Consider the following 10555-nt stretch of genomic DNA (forward strand, 5'->3'; position numbering starts at 1 on the left):
CAAATCGCTAGAGAGGCTTGGAGAAGGGAGGGGCAGGGAGCCCAGCACCCACTGCCCAGAAAACTGGGAAACGCTCCGGACACACCGAGGCCGCTCTCACACGCACAAATGCGGGTCCCTGAGGTAAGGTCACCCCGCGGCTCCTGACAAACTTTGCTTCCTGCCTTTCTCCGACCGCTCAGAGAATGGAGCCCCGCAGCTGTCACTGGAAATGCCACCGGAAAAACCAGGCGACTTCGAATGGTTTTCTGCACGGGGGCGGCGAGGAGTGGGAAGATGGACTTGATGCGGATAAGTTGGTTTGGGGGTTGGTGCGAGGGAGCAGGGAGGGCGCGCGCGCACACACTGGTGTACACACACGCGCGCACAACGGGTGTGGGAGCCCACGCCGAGCGGGCCGAGGACCCCGAGGCTGCTTCCCACCCCTGGTGACGGCACTTGCAGGCTGGGACGGGGACCGGGAGGCAGTTACCGGGGCCACGAGCGCCGCTGTCGCGTTCCCGGAGTGCCACGGGTCCTAGTCTGAGGCGGGTCAGGGCCCTGCCGAGCTGCGCGCTGCCCGCTCTGTAGCGACAGGGCGCGGCGTCTGCGCCGCCACTTTATCCCCAGGCTGGCTTGCGGTGGGGGTGGCCCGCGGTGGGTGGGGACGCGCGAGACTGGCGGGCGGCGGGCTGCGCGGGGAGGCGGTGCCGGGGGCCCACGTGTGCCCGGCCCACGGGGAGGAGCGGGGGCGCAGCCCGCAGACCCAGCCATGTGCTCCTCCCTCCCGCTCTCTGGCAGCCGCGCCCCAGGGTGGCCGCTGGGGAACTGTCGCAGGACCTTGAAGGAGCTGGGCTCTCAGGAGTCTCAGCGCAGGACACGCCATACCCACGCGCACACACACACCATGAGCTCACACAGACCCGCACGCAGACTACGTACATGAATATAACACACAGAGATTACAGATACAGACAGACAACACACAGGGACACACAAACACACACATGCATACAAACCTCCCCACAGATACACACATGTATGCTACACACACACAGACACACAGACATACTCAATACACAAAGACAGACAGATGACATCCACAGAGACACATAGAAAGGAACACAGACACAGAGAGACACACATAGACATATCTAGGCATACACACATGTCACACACATATAAGCAGACACTCATACACACACATAGACAGTCACACTCACATCCACATGGAGACATACACAGTCGAACACACACATAAAAAGCTGGTGGGGTCAGTGCACAAATCCCCAGGAAGTAAAGCAGAGGAAGACTGATGCAAACCTTGTTCCTCCGTAACCATCCTCAACAACCCTCCTGGTATCCCAGGAGCTGGGCCCCCAAACAAAATTGGTGGTGCATCTGCATAGTCCAGGGGAAGGTCTGAACACTGTCCAGGACAACTGCAATGTAGCTTGAGGGGGTACAAGCAGGAGCACTGGACTGAGAGTCCAGATCATCTGGGTTCACATTTGTCCTGTGAGTCTTAATCTCTTCATCTGCAACCTATGTTCCCAAGGAGTCTGACACATGTCCCTGTCCCTTGCTCACATTGACCTCAGCAGGACTTTGTGTCCTTTCTTTCGCAGAAACTTTATACCGTAGCAGTGTTGAAAAGAACTGCTGTCCTCCAGAAACTGCCGTCTCAGTGTCACTGTGGGGAGGCCCAAGCTGCATAGAGCCTGTGATCTAACAAGAAATAAAACAATAGCCTTTGAGAAGCAGTGTAGGACATTTTCAGCCTTTATTTCTTCAAGTACTTTTCCAGCCCCACCATCTTTTCTCCTCTCCCTTTGGACTCTAATAATATGAATGTTAGATGTTTCTTTACAGTCTTATAGGTCACTGAAGCTCAGTTCACTTTTTTTTTTCCCCAGCCTATTCTCTCTCTCTCTGTTGTCCAGAATGGGTAATTTCTAGTGTTCTATCTTCCAGTTTATTGATTCTTTCAGTTTATTTATTCTTTACTGATTGTTTTCTCTGTCCTTACCATTCTTCTTTTGAACCCATCCACTGAGCTTGTATTTTTCAGTTCTAAAATTTCCATTTGGTTCATCTTTAGCTCTTCTGTTTCTCTGCTGAGATGTCTTATTTTTCATTAGTTTCAGGCATGTTGATAATTACTTATTGAAGCATTTTTATCAGGGCTGCTTTAAAATCCCTGTTCTTTCTATTGGCATCTAGTCATTGTTTGTTTTGTTTTGTTTTAATTCAATTTTAGATCTCCGGTACTTAATAAGAAGTGTGATTTTCTGTTGAAACTGGGACATTTTTGTATTATGTCGTGAGACTGTGGATCTTATTTAAACCTTCTGTTTTAGCTGGCCTCCTCTGCTTCAGGCTAGGGGTTAGGGGTAGGTTGGGGCTGCATCATTCCTTCCAGGTAGAGGTAGAAGCCCACGTCTCCTGTTAAACCTGTGTGGGTGTGGGTGTGGGCCATGGATTAGATTGCCTGAGATGTGAGAACTGGAGGGACAAGCGGGCCTAGGAGAGATCCTTGTGAGGACAAGGGGAAGGAGGAAGAGGAGGAGGAGAGGAGTTTTCAAAGGTGATGGAGACAGAAGATAAGACCTAGAAGTTGTGGCTTCACGGGATCCAAGGCATAGAATGCCGTAGGAAGAAAGGACCAACAGAGTCTAATGCTGTCCAGAAGTCAAACGAGAGGACAAAGACATGTCTAGTAGTTTAATAACAGGGAGGTTATTTGTGACTTTGGAGAGAACCCAGTTCATGAATTAATCAGGCCAAAAGACCACCTACTCTGAATTATAAAGTGAGTGGGAAATAAGTGTGGACAGCAAGTGTAGACACCTCTTCAAGACATTTTCTGTGAAGAGGCAGTAGAGCACAGTGGTAGTCTATGGATTTTGGAGCCAGACAGCCTGCATTCAAATCCTGGCTCTGCTGACTGTAACACCATGATCTTGGGCATCTGATGTACTCTTTATTCTTCTACAAAATGAGGATAATTCAGATTACTGTCTAGTTCATGGGACTGAATGCAATGATGTAAATTAATTACTTAGCATAATGCCTGGCACCTACCTGGTAGGTAGGATGCAATAAAATTTCACCATTATTAACTTAAGGTAATATATGCATATGATACAAATTTCAATGAGAACCAAAAAGTTAACAATGACTTATGAGTCTCCTTTCCATCCTGTGCCCTGGTTCCTATCTGCAAAGGCAACCAGCCCTGCAGGTTCTTGCATGGCCTTCCAGAGATGCTCTGAGGTTGAGGAGAATGGAGCAGGCTGGGAACACCTATGAAGAGAACAGGAGGAAGTAAGATGCAAGGGCATCAGATAGGAGTGAAAATTTCTAGTGGCTCCACATCGATGGGCTGCCTAAAGAGGCAGGACCAGACTGTTGAGTAAAGGTGTTATGAACAGAGTTTGAGAAACAACTCAGTGGTGTGTGAGGTTTATTGCATCAATGGCCCATGAATGGCCTCTCTGTCCACATGGCATTTGCATTGTGCTTATGCTGTTTTTTTCATCAAGAATGGAGTCTAGTCCCCCTGCTTTGAATCTGTGCTGGCCCAGTGACTTACTGTGGCCAATAGAATGTGGTGGGAATGACACCATGCCCATTATAAGCCTAGGCATCAAAGGCCTGACAGGCTTCCATCTCTCTTACTTTCCTCTGCTGTGTGAATCAGCCCAGCCAACTTGATGGAGCAAAGACAAACGTACAAAGAGGATGAGACACATAGAAGAAGCTGAGGCTCCCCAGCAGATAAGAAGCCAACCTTCATGTGCCCTGCTGACCTGCAGATGCCAACAGATACCTGAGGTGTCCAGTTGAGACTGAAAGAACCACCCAGTTGAGCCCGTGAGCTAAATAAATGATTGTTGTTTTAAGCCATTCAGTTTTAGGATGGCTTGTTTTGCAGCAATAGCTAACTGATGCAGCAGGTTACCATTACATTTGCCATCTTACACCAAGTTATCCTCTCTCCATAATCACTGTGGGACCTGGGAGAAGGGATTTGACAGTTCAAAATCTAAACATTTTTTTAAAATCACTGAAAGTTTAGATGAGAAGAGAAAGAAAAAAGGAAACCGCTTTGTACTACATAATATCTACAAAAAAGAATTTACAAATGACAAACAGAACAAACAAATTAACGAGCTATACCTAATGCTGTGACTAAAAAGGTTATATTCTTAATGTTGCTATGACAGAATATATTGATTCTGTTTTTCTGTCTTATTAAAATGTGCTTATAATTTCTGCATTAGATCCCTTTCCTTGTTTTTCCATAACGTCTCAAGTTTCTTCTTTGTAAATTCTTCCTGCATGGGAGATTTGGGGCCACTGATGCCCATGGTTGAGAAAGAACTGCTGGGTATTAAATGCGAGTATAATTTCTAAAATGTGTGTGGGTGCAGAAAAGCTCCTGAGAGTTCTCAGTCCTCCACTTAACTCTTCCATGAAGACACAGTTGTAAAAGTCCCTAGAAGCAAATGTATCAGGAGGGCAGGTGTGGCAGTCAAAGGCACTTCCTGCCTTTCCTTGACCACTAAGAATCATGCAGGAAAGACAAAACGGTGAATTTTGAATTCTTTTAGTGTGGTTCCTGCAGAAGTTACATCAACTGGAATCAAAACAGGAAAGTAAATTAATAGGTGCCAATGCCAGTGCTGCTACTATTGTCAGCGGACCCTGCGAGCGGCTCTAACATGGACTTTTACAGCTGAGAAAATTACACTCATCCCCTTACTTGGCCAAGGCCAGACGTAGGGAAGTGGCAGAACCTAACCTTGAGCCTCATCTGCCCATCTCCTGTGTTCTCTTCTTTCCTGCAGACTGGTGTGTGGACCAAGGTTGCTGAGAAAGATGGATGCAGGCATTCAACGTCCAAGGAATTAAATCACATTCAGCGTCACTGTGAGGAAGTCCCCTTCAGTTCTCTTTTATCTTTTGACGAGTAAAAATCAAAGCTTTCATTTGGATTTATGGGTCTGTAACACTCTCCAATGCTTGCTCATTTCCGTGTTTAATAAAGGCAACCATGTGTCGCTAGAGGTTAACTGCTTGGCTTTGTTCTCATACATTTATTTGTAGTGTTACCTTAAATACGTGGCAAGTGTTCATTTTCTAGTTTTAAAAAAATCCTTTAAAATAGCAATTGAATTTTAAAACATGAATTAATTTAAAGAAATATATTAAGTAAATAACAGAGTACTTGGGACATCGATCTGGCAAAGTCATGGCAGTGGTGTGCCCATAACTGGGGTTGGGGACAACTGGGGCAGTGGCGTGCCCATAACTGGGGTTCAAGAGGTCGACACAGGCATGCCCTCGCCTCTACCTCTACTCTGCAGCAGCACTTTCTGGGTCAGGCTCTTTCCATTCTGGCCAATACTTCTCTTCAGATTCCTATGGGTCAGGACAAAGGCCTAAAATGGTCTCCCAGCTCTCAGAAACAGTCACTCTGTGGATGGCTATTTTTGCTATGTAGTCAAGTACCAGAGCCAGGCATACTAGGAAAAGGCTGTTAAGTACAATCAAATTTACAAAGATGAAAACACAGATTCCCACCCACATACCACCTTCTTTAAATGCATTTGACAAATCCGGAATGTCAGCAATTAGTAACTAGACTCAATCACTATAATGAAATTTGCACTCAGCAGTAAAGGAAAAATTCTTCCACTGACTAATCTGGTTAATGGAGCTGTTAAAAGTTATACATGCTGAAAAATATTTCATTGGGGTCGTATGTGCAAATAAAATGGAGTCTGCTAGCAAGTAATAGTCACATGTGTATCTTTCTATTTTATTTTTTAAAAACATTATTTTGACTTCTCTTGAAATAGATGCACTGACCTAACATTAGAGTTTGGCTTTTGAAGACAAACGAGGCAGTGGTTATGTTTCGGTGGGGAAAGTCCAGTGAAGGTTGAGTAACAATGCAGAAATTGCTACATAAGTATAGATATTTCCAGATAATCTAGGCAAGGTTGTGTGTGCTGGGGGGAGGGGGCGGAGAGGGGAGGGAGAGTACAATACACAAGTTTTCTAAACAACAGCATTTTTTTTCTGGTTTGCTTTTATTTGGCTGGTTTTGGTCAGAGAGACCATGTAGTGTGCTCGTTAAGGGCACAGACCCAGGGATCTTAATCAGCTCTTGGACTTATAAGCTCTGTGTCCTGAGTGAATTACTTAGGCTCTCTGTGCCTCAGTTTTCTTATCAGTAGAATGGAGATAATAACAGTATCTGTGTCATAGAATTGTGGTGATGATTAAATGAATTAACACATTAAAGTACTTAGTGCAATGCTTGTCATATAGCAAATGCTTTATGTGTGAGCTATATTATTATGATTATTTGTAAAACAGCATCAACTCTTACCTCTAAATTACCACATGCTTGAGAACCTGTGTCTTATGAGATCATGTTACTTTATACAATGTTAAATATATATTTCTCTGTACGTTAAACAAAACCGTCAAACCTTGGGGAGAATTTTACAGCAGGAAGATGTCTTAGACATCATCTAGGCTAAAGCCATCATTTTATAGATGAAGCACCTGAGACCAGAGAGGTGAGGTGACTTGCCCATGGTTGCACAGTAAATGGTTGATGAAATCTGAATTAGAACAAGAGTCTGGGCCTCTCCTTTTGCATCTCTGATACTATTTCCATTGTTTCCTTCCATTCCCATGGATTCTAAGTGTTTCAGGTATGAAAAGCAATCGGAAACCAGGAATTGGGATGCTTGGAATTTCTCACACTCTGCCACAGGTCTATGTCAGATTCCCCCTCATTTTCTTCAAATTCATAAGAGGTCTCTGTGGACATTAGTTTTCTCTGATTTTGTGTGTTTTGTTTTGTTTTGACCCCTAGGCGACACTTTCTCTTTAAAAACAGCTGTACTTCCTGTAAGGAACTCTTTACCCTTGTGTAAATTCTTGCAGTAACTGTAGAACAAAGTGCTCCACCTCCCACAACTAAGGAGTTGGCCCAGGACTCTATATAGGCCCCTGGATTCTCCCTAGCTGACTCTTGAGCAGAGCACATGGAATGGAAGGTACAGGAGGCGCTTACTAATTCTCCCACTTGCATGTTTGGGCTGTGAGAGGCCTTGCACATATCCTGTTCTTTCCAAGTCTTGTCTGCAGTCTAGTACATTCTATGAGCAACCCAACAGACTTCCACTGAAGTCTCCTTTGGCTTAAGTCAGCCAGATTTGATTTCTGTTGCTTGCAATCAAAGAACCTTGACAGATACAACTTACCCTGTTGACTTAACCTTTCAGAGCTATTGGGAAAATTCCTAGCAGGTTGAAAGATGGAGTGGGAATTGAAGGGCGTGCCATATAAGAGTCTGTAAGGAAAAAAAAGAAAGAGCTGTGAATAGAGTAACACTAAGTAATCTTTTTAGACAGGCCTGGAGAAGTCTCAGCAGTGGGAAGATTGAGAAATAGGAATTATGTCACACCAAGAAGTTGGCATATTTAAGTCCCTAAGAGTGTGAGTGTGAGTGTGTGTACTGTAGCTAACAACTGGGAGACAGAAAAATGAGAAACTGAAAGAGGAAAACTTCTGGGGGCTCATTCCCCCCTCAGTAAATTCCACCAATTGCTACAGAAAAATGGTGCTCTACATGAAGCCCTTAAAAATGCAACAAAAAATTGTTTTAAGGACAGTCTTGATAATTAGAAGTCAGTATTCATTTATTTTTTCTTTTATTCATGCAACTTGCATTTATTAAGCGGCTGCTATATTCCAGACATTGGGCTGAATGTTAGGCTGTAGAGCTAAAGACCACCGTCCTTCCTCTCACGTGATTTACAGTCCAAGGAGAAAAAGGGACAAGAAAACAAATAATCATAGCCATGAAAGTGGGAGGAGGGGTGAGGCTACAAAGAAGCAAGTAATTATTCATACAAGAAATCATGTAATGGCAATATCCATCTTCAACAAAAGGAAGAGGGTGTAAACAGACTCCAGGAGCGTTCCTAGGGTGTGATCTGCAGGTTTCCTTTAACTCAGCTGTCCCTTTAGGGCTTCAGCATAGAAGAAAAGAGCATAGATAGGCCACGTTGGACTTCTCACTCTGGTTCCCAAAGACATGATGGTTTTAATACCCAAGTCCTCTAGGAACATGCACAGGGACCCTAGTTCCTTACTACTGAAATTGGTCCATAGACCAGCAGCATCAACATCTCCTAGGAGCTTCTAGAAATACAGAATTCCAGGCCCTACCCTAGACCCACTGAACCACAGTATGCATCTTAAGAAGGTTCCCAGGTAATCTGTAAGTATGTTAACACTTGAGAAGCAATAGTCTAGTTAAACTAGGCAAAGTCTAAGCTATTCATTTAAGGATATGTTATTTAGAAGAGTTCAGATAAGAAACGGAATCATGTTAGCCAGGAATAGTGTCTAACCAATGTCCTTGTTACTAGTAGGGACAATGGCAGAGGGGTGGAGGAGGGCAGAATAAGCTGGATGTACCGCAGAGTTGCCCAATAAGATGCAGGATGCCCAGTTACATTTAAATTTTAGATGTATAATGAATAACTTTTTAGTACAACTGTGTCTCAAGTATTGCATGGGACATGCTTATACTAAAAATTAATTTATTGTTTATCTGAAATTCAAATTTAACCGGGCATCCTGTATTTTTATTTACTAGATATGGCAAACCCAGTCTACCAAGATTCAGGTGTTACCTCACAACATCTAAAAGAGCTTGAAACTATTAAAGCAGGGATTAATTAAAAATAACCAAAAAAACCAGAAGGAGTGACTTAAATTTAAGAACATGTGCACAATTAATTGCAATATTTTCACCCCCAGTATGATGTAGTTGAATCACCAATTTCTCCCCACAAAAGAGTAAGAACCAGAGGTGGCTGAGGGTTTAGTAAATGGTACTGGAAAAGCAAAGCTGAATCCCTACCCAACACCATGTAGATTATAGACCCGAAAGTGAAAAAGAAACTTCAAATGTTAATAGAAGAAAATGCAAGAGAATATCTTCGTTACTCAAGTAAACAGGAAAATGTCTTAAATTAAAAATTAAAATAGAAATCATAAAGAAAGAAAAAAGTATTCAATTACACCAACATTATGGATTTCCCTTTGACGAATGACACTAAAGACAAATAGGAGAAGGCAAAGAAAAGGTAAACATATTTGCAAAGACAAATTAGGAATTAATTTATAGAAGGGACAAGGAACTCTTGAAAATCAACAGGAAAAAGATAACTGCTAATAGAAAAAATGAGCAAAATATATGATCAGGGAATTTACAGAAATGGAATCTCAAAAAGCTAGTAAGCACATTGAATAGATGCTCAAAATTATTAGTAATCAGAGCAACGCACAATTAAATAACATCAGTACATCACTTTGCATTGACCGTATTAGTATGACCAGAAGTGGCAGCTGAGTCGTGGGAAGTGGTGACAGGGACAAGGCTGTAGGAAAGATCCTGCCTCCCTGGTGGGAGTGGACAGCCATCCCCCCTCCCCCCAACTGTGTGCACGCCCATGGCCAGCTTCTCACAATCTCATTCTCACACAGGTCCAGAGGGGCAGCATAATCCTTTGTGGAGGGGTGTCCCTGCATCCTAAGCAACCATCACTGGAGCAGTGGACACTCTATGGAAAATCGCACAGAATTCCAAGTAATGGTTAGATTAACACCCAAGTAATAAGATGGACGTTGCAGAGCACTTAGTGAACAAAGCAAAAACATAATGAAACATAATTAAAAAAATAATGAAATAACACACTTCCATTTATATGTATTCAAAAACATATGCACACCAAACAAAACATATTTTTGAAAATTGAACTATAAACAAAATAGAAGGGTTGTATTTGCTTGGAAGAAGTGGAAGAGGGATTCAGAGATACAGAAAATGATAAGTAAAAAATAATAATAGACAGTAATAAGTAAATAGCAGACAATTAAACAATAAGTAAATAAGAAAGAAAAAAATATAAATAAAATAAAAAGAACCAACCATGATAAAGTGATGTAAAATGAGGAGGCTCGGCCCTCTGCACCTGAAGTCCAAAATTAAACATGTAACTGTAGAAGTAAGTAATTATAGGTATCTACAGTTACTGCAGTGGTCACCTTTGGGGTTCACCCATAGGTTCTCACTTCCCTCTAGCACTTAGGAGCCCAGCCTCCCAGTCCTAGTGCTCTGCTCTGCTCAGCCTCCAGGTCTGTTTGCCAAGGCAGCTGAACCTTTTCAGTTCTGTCTCTCTGCAGTTTGCACACGCATGCCCTGCTTCCCACACTGAAAGGTGTTTTTCTTTCCCTGGGTCTCATGGGGAAATATAATCAAATACAGGGTGGTCAGCCCATTGCTCAGCCCAGACCCACTCTCCTTGACTTGAGGATCTGAGCTACTCATATTCTGGGTCTTAATCAATGGATTTTGACCAGAGAAGCAAAGTGCCACTCTTTCTTCCCTGACATTTTTCTGTGACCTTGGATGGTCATTTTTATCTGAAAAAATTCCTTAGGTGGCTCTTAGAAATTTCACAGGTTGAAAAATACT

At 43.2% G+C, this 10555-nt stretch overlaps 1 protein-coding gene and 2 long non-coding RNA genes across 3 annotated transcripts in view; 1 reads left to right on the forward strand and 2 right to left on the reverse strand.

Annotated features, from left to right (window-relative positions):
- Positions 1 to 630, reverse strand: part of MGLL (monoglyceride lipase) — a 122758-nt gene extending 122128 nt beyond the window's left edge. Inside the window, exon 1 of the mRNA XM_039843617.1 lies at positions 473 to 630. The gene's annotated coding sequence lies outside the window, so the exon portion shown is untranslated. The remainder of the gene's footprint in view (positions 1 to 472) is intronic.
- LOC120586995 (uncharacterized) lies at positions 62 to 5044 on the forward strand. The gene is made up of 3 exons (XR_005648847.1): positions 62 to 123; positions 3683 to 3855; positions 4833 to 5044. It is a non-coding gene; the product is annotated as an uncharacterized LOC120586995 (long non-coding RNA).
- Positions 1478 to 10123, reverse strand: LOC120586996 (uncharacterized). Its single transcript, XR_005648848.1, has 3 exons — positions 10010 to 10123; positions 7269 to 7357; positions 1478 to 1707 (listed from the first exon to the last, which is right to left on the reverse strand). It is a non-coding gene; the product is annotated as an uncharacterized LOC120586996 (long non-coding RNA).
- Positions 10124 to 10555: the final 432 nt, after the last annotated feature.

The sequence above is a fragment of the Pteropus medius genome, unplaced genomic scaffold (genome assembly GCF_902729225.1).
Source record: "Pteropus medius unplaced genomic scaffold, Ma_sr-lr_union100, whole genome shotgun sequence".
NCBI classification, from domain to species: Eukaryota; Metazoa; Chordata; class Mammalia; order Chiroptera; family Pteropodidae; genus Pteropus; species Pteropus medius.